This window comes from Uranotaenia lowii, chromosome 3, assembly GCF_029784155.1.
Source record: "Uranotaenia lowii strain MFRU-FL chromosome 3, ASM2978415v1, whole genome shotgun sequence".
NCBI classification, from domain to species: Eukaryota; Metazoa; Arthropoda; class Insecta; order Diptera; family Culicidae; genus Uranotaenia; species Uranotaenia lowii.
In genome coordinates, this window is record NC_073693.1 from 299939357 (window position 1) to 299958933 (window position 19577).

At 38.9% G+C, this 19577-nt stretch overlaps 1 protein-coding gene across 1 annotated transcript in view; it reads right to left on the reverse strand.

Moving 5' to 3' along the window:
* LOC129757651 (mucin-2-like) overlaps positions 1 to 19577 on the reverse strand; it is an 82781-nt gene that overhangs the window by 252 nt on the left and 62952 nt on the right. The window lies entirely within an intron of this gene.

A 19577-nucleotide genomic window follows, 5' to 3' on the forward strand; every position in this document is an offset into this window, starting at 1 on the left:
CCACACTCACACTACCTAAAACACTGATGAGTATCGTCGTCGTTGTCGGAGTTCAACCCGATCCTAGCTCTCTTCTGCACGCACACGCGAGCCGAGCAATGTTGCCTCATTCGGGAGCCATCCTTCAGCGAAATAAGTTCCGTGCTTGATGCTCGCGTGTCGGGTGATTTCCTCTCGAAAGTTGAACTTGCACAATGGCGACCTAGACAGGTTTGCTGGTTGCAGTTTTGTGACCGGTGAAATTTTTTTAATGAAAACAACAATTTGGAAATCACCCCACACGCGAGAATTTTAAGTTAAAAGAGTGTGAGTGTAAAGTCATGTAAGTATATTTAAAAAAAAAAAAAAAAAGATCCAAAACAGAGTCATGCCGAAATAGTGGATGCAAGAACTAAGGGCATCCGCAGCAATCGCGAGCAAAGTGAAAATGCTCACGAGTTTAATCACTTCCATACCGCACCGGGGGTTAGTATGAAGGTGAGCAAAATAGGGCCGATGCCGTCGGGACCGATAAAATCACCAAATTTGCTCACTAGAAAGGGGCGAGAGCAAACATGCACTGAAAAAATTCTACTGTTTTGAGCAGAATTAAACAAACGATGTCGCAGCGTGTAGATGTTTGTTGATATTTATTTTAAGAAAAAAAATTGTATCAGATTAAAATTGTGGATGGATTTTTTTGTAATAACCAGTTAAATTCGCAATTTCGTTACATTTTTTCGGGTTTTTTCAGGAATTGAACGAGAAAGTGTAAATGCTGGTTCTGATGGTGAGTTATTTATTTTGTATTTTATACTGTTTTGGACTTTTTTCCACCTATGAATTTCGATAACATTTTTTCCTTTCTCACTCAATTTCAGATAAACAAACTTGAAGCATCGTAATTTGTGACCAAAAATGGTCACTCGGAGTTTCTCGTAGTAATAATAATCGAGACCAGTGCGCTGTGCAGGATTTTTGTATCCAACCGGCCAATATGGGTGGCATTCCAGTACTGTCCCTACCGATTCGGCTTTCGAAACGAGGTCTCTCAATAAGTTTGCAACTAATGGGACCCAGTTTTTCGGAGCAGCAACTATTTCAATCAGCACGTTGGATAGAAAAAGAAGTTGAAGATTTTTTACAAAAGTATGATTTTAATATAAATATAGTAAACAAATAAAGTTGAATTTTAGTTGAATTGTTTAGCTTGTTGGATTTTGTTTTTCGGGTCCATGTGTTAGGAAATATAAGTGCCCGGCGTTTTGAAAGCAAAATCGAGCTTAATTCGAAAATATATTATTATCTGAACTTATTTTATTCAATCAAGTCGTCCTACAATTCAATAAGTTTTTAATCACAATCCAGCAAACGGGTGACACGGAATTGGAAACACCGTAAGGGAAACTCAACGCTTTACCGAAAGAATCAAAGTTGAATCGGTCGCCGAAAACAACCACCACCGGTTAAAAGCGGTGTCCTACAGATATGATGACGAGGCCAAGCGAAGCAAACATCCTGCTCGGAAGTTCTTGATGCATCCGTCATCGGACCCGATTGCTGGTGTTCGAAGCTGCTTGGCCTTGCTGCTGCTGTACGGCATGTTCAACCAGGATGTAGACTTTGACCTCACGATACGGATAGCAGCTATCCCGTCAAATAACTGCCAACACCCCCAGGCCCTTTTAAGACCAACATTCATCGAAATTTAAGCAAAAAACTGACGACTCCGAAAATTTACTCGGTACGTATTAATTTAAGATTAAGATTTTCTACAAAAGTTTTCTCAGTGCAATGCTAAATTTAAAAATAATTATGCTATCGCCTGGTGCACGAAAGAGTGTGTATCCCAAAACCGGTCCGCTGAAATGAGCAAAACCGGGCCGCGTATACTCACTTATTGGTGCGTTTGCTCTAAAGAGGAAGCGCGCTGAGAGTCCGCTTCGAAATACCAAAAAAGCGCGCTGAGAGTCCGCTAAAGAAATTTGACAAGGCGCGTTGAGAGTCCGCCATTAAAATGGAAAAAAGAAGAAGCGCGTTGAGAGTCCGCTTCTGAAATTATAAAAAAAGCGCGCTGGGAGTCCGCTTTTGGAATTAGAAAAGGCGCGCTGAGAGTCCGCCGTTCAGATGGAAAAAAAAGAAGCGCGTTGAGAGTCCGTTTCTGAAATTCCAAAAAAAGCGCTATGGGATTAGTAAGGCTTTTGAAATTTGAAAAGGCGCGCTGAGAGTCCGCCATTATTTTAAAAAATTGAGCGCGTTGAGAGTCCGCTCCTCATATTCCAAAAAGGAAAAAGCACGTTGAGAGTCCGCCTTGATATCAGAAAAGGAGGCGCGTAGAAAGGCTGCCCCTGAAATTTCTATAAACGCACTAAAAGTCCGCTTAAGTAAAAAAAAAAAAGATTAAAGATGTGTGATGCGCATCTGCTTCAAGATTGAATATGCCTTGGGAAACCCCAGAAAAAATATTGTTAGCACCACGTTTCAGTAAGAAGTTCCAGGGAGAGTGTGCGGAGAGTCTGCTTGTGTTAAATTTCTATCTATTGCCTGATGAACATGATGCTTAAACAACAGATCAAAAGTTGTCCGCAATAAGTTTTTAATAACAAAATGTGACGAGAGCCCGATAGAGAAAAAATTTCAAAACAAGCGCGTTAAGAATCTTGTGTGTTATACGAAATATGATGTGAAGGAATTTACAACAGATTTTGCTGCAAAGCGGCTTAGAAGTTAATGGCTAGATGTGATGGAAGTTCACTCTAGTTATCCATGAACAAGCTGGCAGGATAAGAAGAGCAACTAAGTATCAATTAAGAAAATAACTGGATACATAAATACTTGAACTGGTATCATGAAGACGGCATCAGATTTACACATTTATTCACAAAACAATGTCAGGATGTTATCGACTGAAGATAAATGATCGTAATGGGCGATGGGCGCGCTCGAAATCCCGGTATATGATTGCTCGTGTGTCAAACAGAGAAAGCAATAGCCTTCACTCCAATTTCACTCCGATTAGCTGTCATTCTTATGGAAATCTGTGTAAGAGTAAAGAGCAAGCTTTATTCTTTTTAGCAGGCCCAAGCCCAATAAGAGTTAAATATAAAAAAAGCTGCAAAATTGATTAAAAAAAATTCGTCGTAGGAAAAAGAAAAAAAATAGAGGGAGAGAAGGAAACTCCGTTAAGAAAATAAGAAAAAGAACATAAAATACATTAAGACATTTTTGACACTGATAATTGTTACTACTGTCTACATCGCTATCTCAAACGGAGAGTTTAAAATTGAATATTAGGGATTTCTATTTTAACTCAACATCAGGAAAATGCAACCCCAATGAAGCAAAAAAGAACCAACAATATTCTGAAAACACAAAAATAAAACTTGAATTGAATCTATGAGGAGCTAGAGCGTACGATAAACATTTTATGGACATATTTTAAGATCCGTGTGGATTTCTCAATGAACAAAGAGTTTAACACCGCTATAGCCAGTTGAATTTAGAAGCATTCTAAATGCAAACAAAATAGAATTCAATTAGCAATGCAATGCAAGGAAATTATGGTCATGCTTATTGAAAAAAAAAGTTTTAACACTTTACATACGGCATACCATTAATTCTTAACTTTTAGAGACGCAAAAAAGCTAACAAATCAATTAAATCAAATTAAATCAATAATGATGCTATTGTAAGAAGTACGTTTTAAGCTCATTTACAGCTCATTTACATTTACGATGTTTTTGAATTTTCAGGATTTTCCAGCTAACCTGGAAAGACTTAGTTTTTCCTGATTTTCAAAAGAAGCCGATTTGCCCCGATTTTTTGTATCTGACATGAAACTTTAAGATCCTGTTTTGAGAACGTCCTGAATTGTGTAACCATGGCTATGAGAGAAACAACCACAGCGATTAAAGGTTAACGGGGCCCTGGCGTCCGCCTGAACTTACGCTGATGTCATGCTGAGATGACAAGTATCGCTTTGCGTTTTACGTTCCAATAAGAAAACAATGCAACGCATTGGTATGTCGTACTGGCGCACCATGTCGCTTTGAAATTCACAACAAATCATCACTTCTCTACATCTGATAATGCTTGGAATCGTCTCCTTTCTTTCAAGAGCCTTTAAAAAAAACTCATCAGATCATGACCCGGATTGCAAGAATGCCGAAATTTGAACCGACAAAATTCCTAGTTTGTTTCGCCCGAACTAGAAAATTTTCTCGCCGATTAAGATATTTTTTAGTTTATTATCACAAGTTCGGACGGATCTTCGAACTTCGGACACTGCTTCAAACCGAGAAAAAACAATATTCCCATTGGATTTCCTACTTGTCGCTGGCATCAGCTTTGTCGCGCTCAGTATGGCAGGTCTGCACTTTTTCCATGAAGATTAAATGAGAGCAGGTGTGTCGTGTTAGAGCGTCGCAAATCAACGCGCCGCTTGTCGCCTGAGTATAACAGCACCCTAACACACGGCGCGTTCGGTTCGGATTCAAATCAGGGATGCCAGGTGTTGAGGAGTAAAAATCTGGGCAATTTCGAAAAAAAGTCTGTGTTTGTCTGTGCACAGGGAAGATCACAAATTTGATACTAAATAAGACATTTGACGGTGCGTGTGAGCGGGGGGGGTGGTTTCCTGTGGTATTCAGGTTATTATCGCGCTAAGAACACTGTTTCCTACCACGTATCATGTTCATCTTATTAAAAAAAGAATTGGTAATGAATGCATGGTGAAATGAATACAAGCGAGATTTCAGTCTAATCTGGCACTTACGGATCAAATCCGATGCATAAATCTTGGTTTCATCACTCAATTTTGAAAATCTGTAAAATCTGGGCACTCTCAGCAAAAATCTGGGCAAAATCTGTGTCTGACCAATATCTGGACGAAGGGTCAAAAGTCTTGGTTTTACAGACAAATCTGGGCACCTGGCAACCCAGATTCAAATGCAATTATCTCACACGAACACTTATACAGTCGTTCGTTTTGCTCGCTGGTTTGGTCTCTTGCACATGGTTGCCACATGTATAGTTTGTTGGACTACTTTTGGTACTAATTCTGTACGTATAGATGAAAGACATTTGAAGTTTCGTACAGATTTTTACAGATCATGGTCATTATGCATGAAGATGACTAAAGTAGATCTTGAATTAGGTATAACTGAATCGAATGACAATATTTGATCATAAAGAGATATAATAAATAAACGATGAGAAATAGAATAAGAATTTTAACCCTTAGTACGTGTAACTTGATACAAAATGCCAAAAGAATGCAAATTTTGATGTTTCTTGATAAGAAATACATATGTAGTTTCAAAACACAGGTATTAGTACAAAATTCAGAATAAACAGATTTTATTTGATATTCTCATAGAGAACTTCAATGTCGTTGATACAGATTTTGGAACAGATCTTTATCCAAATGATATACACGCTCGTTTTCATATAACCATATTTGATTCAAAAATAACCATTTTATGACATTTGCCTCGAAACTGCCAATATGGATATTTTTTATTAATTTTCCCAAGATGAATTTTAACCATTTTGGTACTTCTGGAGTATAAACCATAAAATGGTTGAAAAATTTGACGTCTTTTCATCGCCATTTTGAAAGCGACAGTCATCGGAATCGAACGCGTTTAAATAAATTTATAATTCCACGTAACTTAATCAAGTTTACAAGTGAACACATCGAATTCGTAGAAGATCATGAAAGGTAAAGGATTTGTTTAAATTTTCGTGACAAAAATAATCTCAATAATCAACAACAAAAAACAAATTCCAGGGTACCGAATGGACACCGCTTCAGGTCCAATTAAAAACCTAACAACATCGAAACGATATCGAAATGATATCAGATACCGAGGATTCACTACCGGTTCCTGGCCACAGCCACAGCAAACGAATCAAGAAAAAAACATCGTAACCGCTGAACCTGGAAGATTTTTCAGTATCACAAAATAGAGAGCTGGAAGATACGACGTTCCTATTATTTTTGGTAAAGGTAATACCGGTTCCCTGGGTTATGAAGGTTGGTTTTCTATATGAATTTTATTTGTTTTTCAGAACACACCACGGGTCTGATGATTTCCACATCAACAAACTAACTGGAAGCTTACGCTCCTACTAAGCCACCTCCGTTAGGGTAATCCAACAGCACAGTTCCATCGAACCTTCCGCCGATAGCAGCAGGTGGTAGAAAAATGTGTTCTGCGAACTTTTTTATACTATCTCCAGGAAGGAGTTTAAACGAGCCGGACTGTAAACATCACCTACTGGTCGTAGATGAACGTGCTGTAATTGCCCTTTCTGCTAAAGCTACGGCTCTAAAGAATGAATGTCAGTACGATATATGAGACCACCACTTCCGTCGTTGCTCGGCACCGCCGTTTTGCTTAGTTGGTTTCGATAGGAGTCGCGGGGGAACTTCTGCTACTCTTATACTGCTACCGGGCGTTAAGGCTGTTGTTGCTGTTCGTCCATAGCCGATTAGTCCAAAGTCCGGTCAAATATTCATTGGCTTTTTCTTTTTAAGCGGTTAAAATAAATAAAACGATGTGAAAAACTTGAAATTGTTCATATTTTCTTCGAAAACACTCCAATCTGTAATATTTCTACGTTAACATCCCTCATTTTGCATTATGATTTAAAAACAACCATTTTTCCACTTCTTCTCCAGAATTCCATTCGGTTGAAAAATAACCATATTCGAACTTCTCCCCTAGAAGTCATTTTATGACTTCTCATGGAGAACTCATAAAATGGCATTTCCCGGGAAAAGGTCAAATATGGTTATTTTTGAAACATAAATGGTTCAATAATTTCTAGCGTGTAGATGAAAAAGGCTTTTTCGTTTTAAAGAAAAGATTTTAACGTGGCAACGCTTGTCAAAACAAACATAAAGCCTTTGCTTTCGCCTTACGCTTACACACATACTTGTAAAACCGTTCTCCGGCAACACGAAAGATTTTCGGAGTCGGAGTTATCTCTCTCGCTCCGTTCCGATGCACCACCACCACCACACCATTACGCAATAGGTCGATTCACGCACTGCCTGGCCTCACTGGTTTTGACCTGGGGGAGGAAGACTGAAATTTTCTGCATCGTTTTTTTACTGTTCGGCAAAAAGCCATCAATTGTTGAAAAGATTTGTAATCGTTCAAATTTTAACTTTAGATGATCAGTTTCGTGTTGCGAGTCATGTTACTTAGTTGTTTGGGTGCTAAATTTAGATTTAGCTAAATTTTTAGAACAACAATTAATCAAACCATTTTTATTTATCAGCTTCAAAACTTTGACAAAATTTGAGCGACTTAATACGCCATATCATACAAGAATTTTCCAGAGCAAAACAAAACCTAATTAAATCATTGTTTTATGCAAAACAAGTGCTTTTCAGCATCAAACAAGTTCTATTAAAAATCACTAAATAAGTAAGTAAAATTTCGAACCTCCGCACTGGTCGGTAGATTGATGAGAGAAATTTGACGTTTGAAAGATTTTTTTCTTTTTTTATTCAGTCTTCCTCCCCCAGGTTTTGACATTTCGCGATTCCTGTTTTGATTCCTGATTTTCCAATTCTACACGCTGAGGAAACAAAGCAAACATTTGGGTCCTCATTGAATTCTCATTCACACGTTTTTAGTAAAAGTTCTTAGCTCAATTTTGGGATAAAGAATAATTTGAAAGATAAATTGGATGTTTTAAGTATAAATTAATGAAAAATCAATCCATTTGTTTGTTAAACCAGCTGAAATCCAGCTGGAATAAATGGACTTAAACCTATAAAAGTTAAACCACTGACCACACTGACTGGACACTCGAAAATCAACGAGAATGTCGATACCAGAAATTTTCATGTTCGAATTGCTGCGTAGACGCGCTTTCCCAAAATATTCAATACAATCAATATGGGTTGGTCCAGAAAAATGTGTTGAAGAAGGGTTTTGAAAACATGTTGAAACCTTTTAATAAACAAACCTCCTTTTCGAAATTTGTACGAATTTTCAGCTTTCTGTTCATTTCCAAAGAGATAAACATGAGAAACCAAAAAATGCGCTAAACTTAATTCACAAAATGGAACTTGATTTTTTGCTATTCTTAAACTGAGTTTTGAGTTAAATTTCTTGACCGTGCAGCTACGAGAAAAATTTCGCCGCACCCCATTTCTCGTTCGTTAAATTTTGTAAACAGGACGTGCGAACTGTCACCACAAAAGGGAGAATACGTCATCGTGAATCGACCCATCGAACAGAAACAGGACACGCATCCCACACACCACACACACTGGGGAATAAACATCTGACGATCAGCTGGTTGATGTTGATGCTTCTCATGCAATGATGTCGTCATGAACGAAAAAGGGCCATAGAAAAGTCACAGTCGAATTACGCTTAAATTTGTGCTTATCAGCTGCTTCGGACTTTTGTTGCCTGTCTTCGAGTCTGTGAGGTCGTTAATTATTTGCGAAATAATTTTCCGATAGAGATCCTATGTTTTAATGATATAGTTCGATTATTTTTGTTTTTCATCGGAGCTGGTAGTGAAAGACCATGCAGTGAACTATAACGTTGACGGTTAAGGGAAAAACGACGGTAATCAAAGTTGAGCAGTTTAAGAGACTAACGTGCTGAATTATGAATAAATAAAGTTCGCGAAAAGACAGTTTATCCATGGTAAGTTATCAATTTCGGCCAATATCTAAGAAAAAAAGGATGTTCCAGGTTTTCCAGGAATTACCTAAATTTTTAGGCACGTCACGTTAATCTGATGAGTTATGTTTTCCCTGTTTTAAAAAAGTCTAATCAGAGGAACAACATTTGATTATGATAAAATCAAACATCCGGACACATCAACGAAATCTGATATCATTATTCTGAATCAAAAAGGTCTTAAGGATTTTTTGTTCATGATTGAAAGAATTGCTTCTCAACTTTCCGTGTGTAACACAAAATAACAGTTCTTAATAAATCAAGATGAATGTTGTAGATGACTTTTTTTTTTGACATTCCAGAATTATTTGTAAGTGTGAACACTAGCCACCTACGCAGTGAAAATGACTAATGACAAATTTATAAGCTGAGTTTCGGAAAATATGGCCATACATTAAAATCGATCACAATATTCTCCTTGCTTGAATTCTTAAAATTGTGTTGTGAAAGTCGAAAGCTTGGATTAATTGGTATAAATTCTTGTAATTCTTTTATATCATTTTATATGTAGCGTTGTTGATGAGGCTACGGAAATAGGTTGTTGAAAAGCTGTGATATGCTCGATGAATAGAAAACAAAAGCATACTTGTAAGTAGAAACTTTACAGGAAAAATACATCTTAAGGGTTTATCGAAACATCTAGTCAATAGATGGTGTTAATATGTGGCTTTAACTGATGCATAAAATATAAGACCTAGGCTGTTGATATGGTCTATATTTCTATTTAAATATTTTGATTCTTGATTTGAGAAAAACAGCGCTTATTCAAGAGCAACTTGAAGAAAGGTAATACAATGCAACTTACACAGAGATAGAACTGTTTTTAATGAAGTGCTGGAATCGTCGAGGTCATGAACAGAAGAGTCTAAGCTTTCGTCAATGAAGGAGTAAAAGTACGTCTTGTATTAAACGAGTTATGAAAAAAAAAACAGTTTTAAATCGAAGAAGTAGAAAGGAAATTGAAGGAAAATGGGATGCACAGAAACATCTCACATTAATTTTTTTTTTTTTCATCAGAGAAGAAGGAGAATGTGCGGGGCCAATCTATGAGCCACACTCACACTACCTAAAACACTGATGAGTATCGTCGTCGTTGTCGGAGTTCAACCCGATCCTAGCTCTCTTCTGCACGCACACGCGAGCAATGTTGCCTCATTCGGGAGCCATCCTTCAGCGAAATAAGTTCCGTGCTTGATGCTCGCGTGTCGGGTGATTTCCTCTCGAAAGTTGAACTTGCACACGTTCTAAGTAACAGAAATTCTGCAGGCTCTGCCTAGCTAAGAATGGGAAATAGAGAACTGACAAAAGGACTGTATTATGCTTGAAAGTAGCATTAAGTCAACCCTTTTGCCTTTTTCATTCAGAATATACAAAAGAATTTTATTTTCAAAGATATTTAAAAATTGTATCTTCTATTTCATAGCATTTAAAAATTGCAAAATTCAATGAAAAAACTAGTAATTTATTTGATATGCCAATGATCAGGTCTGGTTGTGCATAAGAGCACCTGTATCCGTGATCTATTCTTGGGTCTAATTTATACAAGAATTGAACCAAAAAAATGAGATCGAATCCAGTGAAAAAACTGGCAACCCCACTCGTGTTTCATTAACTGTCAAACGGATTGGAACCGCGTCAAATTGGATCCAAATCTCATCATTTTTGGATCAATCTTTATACCGGTTCTAAAAAATGTTGAGTTGAAACTGGTATAATGGAACACGAATGCGGTTGCTTGGGTCGGAATTTGGGTCTAAACCGGCTGTTTGGACCACGAATACAGATGCTCAACGCTTTAGGCTGATGTCATGCTGAAGCAACTAGCAACGCAACGCAACGTTCCAATAAGATTGCGTTGCAACGCATTGGTATGTCATGCTGGCGCGACCTGTGACTTTGAAATTCCCTACAAATCATCACTTCTCTACATCTGATAATGCTTTGAATCGTCTCCTTTCTTTCGGGAGCCATCAAAAACTCATCAAATCACGACCCGGATTGCAAGAATGCCAAAATTTGAACCGACAAAATTCCTTGTTTTTTTGCCGGAACTAAGAATTCATGAAAATTTTCTCGCCGATTAAGATATTTTTTAGTTTATTATCACAAGTTCGGACAGATCTTCGTACTATTGTGCTTAAAACCCGGAATCACTGCTTCAAATCGAGAAAAAACAATATTCCTATTGGATTTCCTACTAGTCGCGCTACAAAACACATTGGCATCAAATTGGTCGCGCTATACAAAGCGACCAGTATGACAGGTCTGCGCGATTTCCATGGAGATCAAATGAGAGCTGGTTAGTCGTGTGAACGTTGCGTTGTAGGTCGCGTTGCTAGTTGCTTCAGCATGACATCAGCCTTATAGCTATAATTTAACAAGCAGCTAACTCTGAGTCTCTGGGATAGCTTTGTTTAATTTGTGTGTACACTCAGAAAAATACTATAATGTATGCCATAAGATTCTCTTATGAAGTGGCGCCATAAGAAAAATTAATGAAATTCATAAGATTGTCTTATGACGCGAATGAATTCTGAAGATGAACGCCTACTTCAATGAGAGATTGTTGCTTTTCATAAGAGATTCTTATGGAAACAGTAAATCACTTTCTAATAAGAAAAATTCTCTTTGTCAGACGAAACCTTACGGCACAAATATGTAATTCTTATAATTATTTTTTGTCAGATTTCATTCAAAACCTTTTCCTTTTCTTTAAAACTAAGGTCTCACATTATTTTATTTTCAGTTGGAATACTCGGCTAAGGTAATCGTTCAAACTCATACCACGAGAAAGGTGATAATGCCGTTTATTTTATTGCGGATATGTTTTTGCCGAACTTTTCGGAATTTGTTTACGTGGACCGGAGTTAGCCGAAGCGGCAAGTCTTCTCGAGGATTCCATGAGTTCGGGAATATCATTGAATTGATTTTCGATATAACCTCGATTGGAGATCCGACATATACAATGCAAAAATTGGACAGTTTCTTCAGAACAAAATTGTTCCGATACAGCAAGACAAGGGCTGAATCTAAAATGTTAAGAAAATCCGCCGTTAGGCCAAACCGCGTTAAAAAAACTAATTCTTCTGATAAAGCCGCCGAAAACCCATTGACCCATGGAAATAGAAAGGAAATATCTGAGGAGACCGATGGACATGATTCAAATGAAGAAAGTTTTGAATAAGTTGAACTATCTTCGGATGAGCAATAATTTTTTTAAACTTTATTCATTCATTTTTTTTTATTCTATGTATACATTGGTTTTTTTTTTGAAATTTTGTTTCACCCTAATATGTTTTTAATAATGAATTAATTAAAAAATGTTCTCTTCAAAAATTAATTAACATGAATTTATTGAGAAAAGTTTAAAAATAATCAAATAAATGAGCTTCACTTTCTTGAACATAGAATTTAATTACTTTTTCTTGATACTTATCGTACTTGAATCGTGTGAATAAGAGGTACAAATAGAATTTTTCTTTTTAAATTGATCGGAACCATGGTGTTCCAAAGATGGCTTTCAGCTTCGTGACAGTTGCGTCAAAGGAGAACTCCTTGGAGAGTTTCGGCAAGATACACTGTATCAAAAAATTGTCCGTACAGCACGTACCTTGAGATCAAAACAATCAAAAAGTGCACTTTTTCAGTAAATAAAAATACTACAATTACATCATTCGCTGCAGAAACTAATCCTTTTTGTAGATCAGTATTAAAAATGTTTATGAATTAAACCTTAAAAATAATCAAATTCATTTTGTATAGAAAGTCCCAAAAACGATGTCAAAAAATTGTCCGTACACTGAGGCCTTTGTCAAATATTAGTCAAGTAAACAGTTATGTGTCAGTCTGTCAAACGCAGAAACGCGAATTGAATCTCAGCAAAGACAATTTCCAGTTGTCTGAGCGATAAATACGGTAAAATGAACTTTATTTAGCATAAATCAGTGGATTTCAACAATTTGTGGATTAAATTAATAGGAAAATGTCCGCTCCTCACAAAAAACAAAACCCGTTGACATCCGGAAACTGATTGTTGACCTGAAGAATGACGATAAAAGCTTGTCCGAAATTTATTTATTTGCTTGTCTTCGAATTACGCATAGAATTGTAAAACGGCCATGATCGTCGGTTCAGTATGTCCTTCAGAACTTTAAGAAGACTAACTCCCTGGAGACTAATCGTATAAGCTGATGGTTGGTTTGATCGTATTTTCGGGTGAGAACCAAACTATCATATTTATATTCCTGTAGACGCGTAATATGACTGATAAATCTATTTATTTTTCTCCGTGAATGAATGTCAAATTTCCGGTGCCATTTGCGCTGAAAGCATACCACACCATTACATGGCCACCAGGGTGCTTAACTGTCCGTCACAATTTTTTCGGATCCAATTCAGTATTTGGATTACTCTTACATTTCCGTCAGACCCAAAAATATTAAATTAGCTTTCGTCAGTGAATATGACGTTCTGCCAGAACTCTTCCGGTTCCGGACATACTTTTGAGCGTATTCCAGCCGCTTTTTCTTATTTTCAGCAGATTTAAACGGCTTCTTCAGAGCAACACGACTTCGGTATTTTTCTCATGAAGTATGTTCCGTACCGTTTGAGGATTAACCTGTATGTTTTCAAAATTCTCCAGGCTGTCTGCTTGTTTCGGGGCACTGATTTTAGGATTCTGACTGATTTCCCTGACAATGATGCGGTAGTTATGATCTGTAAACTTCAGTTTGCGGCCTCTTCCTGGAGTGGTCTCCAGGGAGTTAGTCTTCTTAAAGTTCTGAACCGACGATCGTGGCCGATTTACTATACCTGCAATTTCGGACAAGCTTTTACCGTCATTCTTCAGGTCAGCAATCAGTTTCCGGATGTCAACGGGTATTTTTTGTGAGGAGCAGACATTTTCTTGTTAATATTTGTGGATTTAATTAACAGGAAAATGTCTGCTTTTCACAAAAAAATACCCGTTGACATCTGAAAACACGAAAATCTACTGATTTATGCTAGATAAAGTTCATTTTACCGAATTTATCGCTCAGACCACTGGAAATTGTCTTTGCTGAGATTCAACTCACGTTTCTGCGTTTGACAGACTGACATAAAACTGTTTTCTTAACTATTTTTTGACAAAGGCCTCAGTGTACGGACAATTTTTTGACGTCGTTTTTGGGACTTTCTATACAAAATTAATTTGTTTATTTTTAAGGTTTAATTCATAAACATTTTTAATACTGATCTACAAGAAGGACTAATTTCTGCAGCGAATGATGTAATTGTAGTATTTTTATTTACTGAAAAAGTGTACTTTTTGATTGTTTGAATTTCAAGGTACGTGCTGTACGGACAATTTTTTGATACAGTGTATATGACGTGTAGCGCTCATGAGCAGCTGGGTTGAGTTTCCGAAGAAGAAGACGTACTTTGGCGGCATCGTCCAATTGTGCCGCGTCTTTCTCGAAGAGATCCGCGTAACGAGAAAACCACGAGTCGAAGGTGCACTGATTCGCCGGTTCGTATACGAACTCGGTGATGTTACTAGCCAATGAATCCAACACTTGCTCATTGCTCGACGTGCCACGGACCGAATTCTGGATGATGTTGATTTGGTCCGAGAGCTGTGACATCAGCTTATTCTGGTTATTGAGGATGTGCAAAATGGTCTCTTGAAACGATGGACCCGACGGTGGAATTCTTGCCGGTCCATTGGTAGCCATTTTGTAGCACTGCTAACCACGTTAATCGCGATATAGGGCGATAAAGAATTGCACTTTTGCCGGGTTTTCGCGGAACGGACGTTTTCCGTAGACTCGTCGCCAGTTTGTTACGAGGGAGAACACTAGAGGTTTACGTTTACAAACTATTATACTTTATTAAAAACACGGGTTGGATACAGATAATAAAATACGCGTGTGACGATGCCAAGTATCTTCAGAGAACTGATTATAAAACTACGATGACGCGCCAGATGCTGGGGCACTCACAGGCCACTGCACCTTCGGTTGGCAGCTATCGTTGGTGCCCAGTGGGTCCGCACCCAACACGGATTATCTTGGCAAATTAAGAATAATGAGTAGGTTACTTAGGTGCCTTTTCAGGATTCTTTACTTGTTTCGAACAGTTGGAGGGGAGTAAGATGAGTCAAACCTGTTCCAACCCAGCGGTAAAGGACCCCTTGGTTGTGCTGCCATTATTGCTGCTGAGTTAAGCATGAACAGTATCAGCCTCTGGTGGGTCAAACATACATACATACAATTCGAGAACTTTTGAAACCAATAAAGTTAAGTTATAATTTAAGAATTTGAATCTATCGTCATTGCCATTACTATTCGAATTTTTAAAAGCTCTCATTTAAAGAAGTTGTTCTTGGTGTTGAAATGTTCTTCTATTAATTTACCGTAAATTTAAAAAAAAAATTATTCCACGCTTTAAAAAAAATGGACGGCGAGAGTCGCCCAACAAAATAGAATTTGTTTGGGGTTGTTATTTGGGGTGTCATCATCGATTGTAAGTCTTTTCGGATACCACGAATGAAAACACAACTGCAACAAAACAAAGTATTTCGCAATACGATTTTCACCGTTAAATATTTATTCCTGACGCTCCAGATTCCTTTGTACACAAACACTTAAAATTAGAGTTTTTTTACATCGAATTTCGCTCTTACCGGAGTTGTTTACAAAACTTAATTACAAAATTATTCTGATTTTGATGTTTCTATTGTTTATCGCGCGATTTCGCGTTCGTTAGCTATCGATCAGAATTGTACACGGTCAAATTAAATTTTTGAGATCACGGTTAGTTTTTTTTTGCTTTCCTTTCTCGCAACAAATATGATTTAAACACAAATTTACAGCTACCGTTGTTATAGGACGCGTAAGTTTTAAAGAACTTATAATAATACTTTTGGGTTTCACAAATCAAATTTCAGTGCAAACTTTCGGATGGACAAAACGAGAAAAGTGTTATATGTAATCTTATTGCTTACCAAAAAGTCAAAAATCCATCGGAACTAATCACACTTTTGGTGTCTTAAGCTAGGAGGAAGAACACATCAGATTTTAAGCCATTCAATGAGGAACATCGTTTTCTTTGCTCGCTTCTTTATCAGAAATCAGCTTTTTCCAGCACATTCGAGTCATCCTTCCCATCGGAGACGAGTGCAATCTAACTGAATCATCGTTGAATACATGAACTCATGAGGTCAACCGCTTTCACATCGGAGACTAGCGCACTTACTTCCTTCCCCTTTTTCTAAAATAGGAGATTCAACAGGTGGTCACCTCACCGTAAAAACTGTGCCATTGTCGTAATTTTCCAATTGTTTCAAAATTAAGTCAATATTGACTTTTTTTTTGTAGGCAGCAGTGAAAACTGTTGAAACAAGCAAGACTAACTCTTTTGCCAGAAGGCACTTATGGAAAAGATATTTTACAGATACTTATTATCATGAGGTTCTTTCGCAGACGCAGAGTTAGAGGTCCAAGGTTTAGGATTTGAAATAGTCGAATTATTTCCCTCTGTGTGTCTCCTACGCTTGGGTTAAAATCCTTTTCGAATTCCTAACCCAAGCGTTTGAAATTTCCACCACGTTTGTTTGGTTTTGTGCATAGGTAGTGCATCTATGCGGAAAAGGAACGAAACCAAGAACAACGATGGAAATTTCCGGGTACGCAGGTAGATTAGACATGAGGGTCTTGTTGCACTTAAGTTTATAGTTACTTTAGAAGTCTTAAAAAAGTTAATACGATACGAGCGAATGGCAATAAAAACACATAAAACCCATCCCCATGCTGAGTAAAATCAGCGTGTTATAAATATCAAACCAAGATAGGTTAAAATGCGCCAAGCGTGCAGGTTCGGGTTAAAGGCACCCAATTCGGAGGAAACCGAACGGAGCGTGTAGGAAGCTGTCAAAACCGGCCACGCGGAAAAGAAACGCCATTGTGCTGCAAATTTTGATGTGACGCGGTCGGCAAAAATTAAAGTGCCCGGAAATTGGCCGCAAGTGTCGGACAGAAACGCGAGTTTTGACCGGCTGCGTTCTGGAGTGGAGTGGGGACGTCGACCAGCATTACCCACGGACACAGGTACGACAAACCCGTAGCGAAAATCGCAAAAATACTTAAACCATTCCGAACCCCGCAGGAACGAGCAAGTCCCTCAAATCGCCGTTCGTGGTCGCTCGTACCTATAGGACGACCAAGCGGTCATCAGCTCGGCAATCTAAGAGATAGGATTTCCGGATTTTAAAAGCGAACGCTCCCGGCACTTACGCTCTTTTCCATTCCGTAGGAAAAGGAACGACCGAACGAGCCAGTTTCGCAGAGGTTACTAATAGCTCTCGAGAAGGCTTAGGGCGGCCGGAAGAGCAGCAGCGGTACCCAGGTGCTACCAATCGGCCCCAGGCTTAGAGCGGCCGAAACAGCAGCAGCGGCGCCGAGGTGCCACCAATCGGCCCAGGCTTAGGGCGGCCGAAACAGCAGCAGCGGCGCCAAGGTGTCACGAATCGGCCCAAGGCTTAGGGCGGCCGGAAGAGCAGCAGCGGTACCCAGGTGCCTTCAATCGACCCCAGGTCGTAGGGCGGCCAAAGAACAGTAGCGGCGCCTAGGTGCCACCAATCGGCCCCAGGCTTAGGGCGGCCGAAACAGCAGCAGCGGCGCCAAGATGCCACCAATCGGCCCCGGTCGTAGGGCGGCCGAATAGCAGAAGAGGCACGAGGTGCCAGCCGATCGGCGCTCTGTCGAAAGGCGGCGGACGCATGCAGGCCAGGCGAGGTGCCGCACAAAAGGGGTCCATTCAACAAGAATGCGGTGAGTACACGCTGATTCGGGAAAATGTGGGAGTGTTTTGCCACTTAGAAATGTTGCCAATATAAACAAAATTCTATCAAATTTGATCTCTTTATTTTGTGGCTTTGACCACGGTCATGCCTCAGAATAGTTTTCAAGTATAAATAAAGTGGAACGAGGGTTCCAAAAGGCTTAGTTAAGACACGGAACAAGAAGTCTCGTCATTCGATCCGAAAACTGTTACATTGGTGGCAGCGGTGGAGCGGTGAGAATTTGACACTTGTGGTAATTTCCTCACCGCGGAACCAGTTAAATAATTTAGTCAAAAGAGCCTTCGTGATGTTAAGAAGAAAAAAACTTCAAATTGGAAAAGTGCATCATTATCAAAGCGATCAGCGGATCGGTTCTGTAGTTCCTTTCATCAATTTTCAAATTTACGCACGCCAAATAACTGCATAGTTGGAACATTTTTTAAAGATCCTAAGGACGTTTGCTTGTCTGGATCGTTAATCCTGAAACATCAATTGTAGATCCAGATGACGGATTTGAACTCCTGGATTTTTGCAGTACCTAATCGTACCAAACTTTCTGTTTTATTTAGAAATACAACAGAAATAGTAGAAATTTACAATGTGGGAAAACTTATAATTAAAGAACCAACTTTTATTCAGTCAGGTGAAATAATATTGGGATTTTACCCCAAATTTTATTCCAATTTGGAAACAGAAGTATTTAAATTAAATTATGAATTTAATCCAGTAGGAAATAACATGTTTGACAATAAAATTTCAGAAAAATTTGCCGACACAATTGTTTCTAGTGTCAACAGAAAAAAAAGTTTTTGACAAGACTTTCAATTTGAAAAATATGAACGCTGGAAAAGTTCAATTATTAAATATAGAATTTGATAAATGTTAGCAATCTGATCATAGCAACACAGAAGCAATTATCCTAATCGTAGCAACTCAGAATCTCTTGTCAAATAGTATATAAGATGCAAAGCAGCAAAGAAACCGCCGTAACTACAACAACTACCCTCGCCAGGTACGCACCGAACAACCAGTTGCACAGGTTGATGCTCCTCAAGATACTCTGAGACCGACTCCGACACAAGCTCAGGCACCACGTAGAATCGGCAACCCTCAGAATCGCGGCCTCGCCGCCTCCTTAGGATCACGGTCCAACCCGGAATTCGCTCCGAAGACGCTTAGTACAACGGCAACAGCTGAACGACGCGACGTGCTGGTCACGGATGCCATCCTAGTCGAAGGCATCTCAGGCGGAGTGGCAATAGAGAGAGATCGACATCACCTACTCGACTACTCTCAGTTCATTCAAGTAGTAGAGTCATCGTACAGGGTCATGACGCGACAGGACCGCGGGATGCAAAAGCATCTATCGCTGTCGATGTACCAATATTATTGCGTCATCCTCCTCTGGAAACGCCTCATGTTTCTGCAGACCGCGCGAGGCGACAGAGTGAATGAGTTTGAGACCCTCAAACGAAAGCTTCCCCCCATGGTAATCCCAGACGAGGTGAAGATAAACATGGATAACTGGGAGGAATTTTTGAAACTTTTAAAAGAAATTAAAGAAGGAAAAATAAATGATCCGGCATTCATGCCAATTAATGACAATGATAAGCCAAAAACATGGAAAGATGTTATTGAAAGAGTTGCCAGGTGATGACCTGATAACGTGGTTACCGCTGAGCAAAGCAAAAGAAAATGATTAATTAATTTAAACACATGAAATGCAAGCTTATGAAGAGTTGTATAAGTTACACAAATATTTTAAAAAGGCTAAATACTAAACTATCAGCAGGTTTATTGCGACAAAAAGAGAAATTAAACAATTCTTTAAAAGCAGAGATTGAAATATATTCCCGGAGCTTCAGGACCCTGAGACTCCTGCTGAGCTAGCTGTTGCGATGGCGGGTATGCAGGACCTTGTGGATTGTGTGAGGAAGAAGTCCAACATCCAGAAGGAAGTGCGCGAGAAACTCGCAAACGTGATGGCGATGTTTGTGAAAGCAAGCCTGCTCACTGCTCCGGAGTGCCGGTCGAAGGCACGCGAGGATGTTGCGACCCGT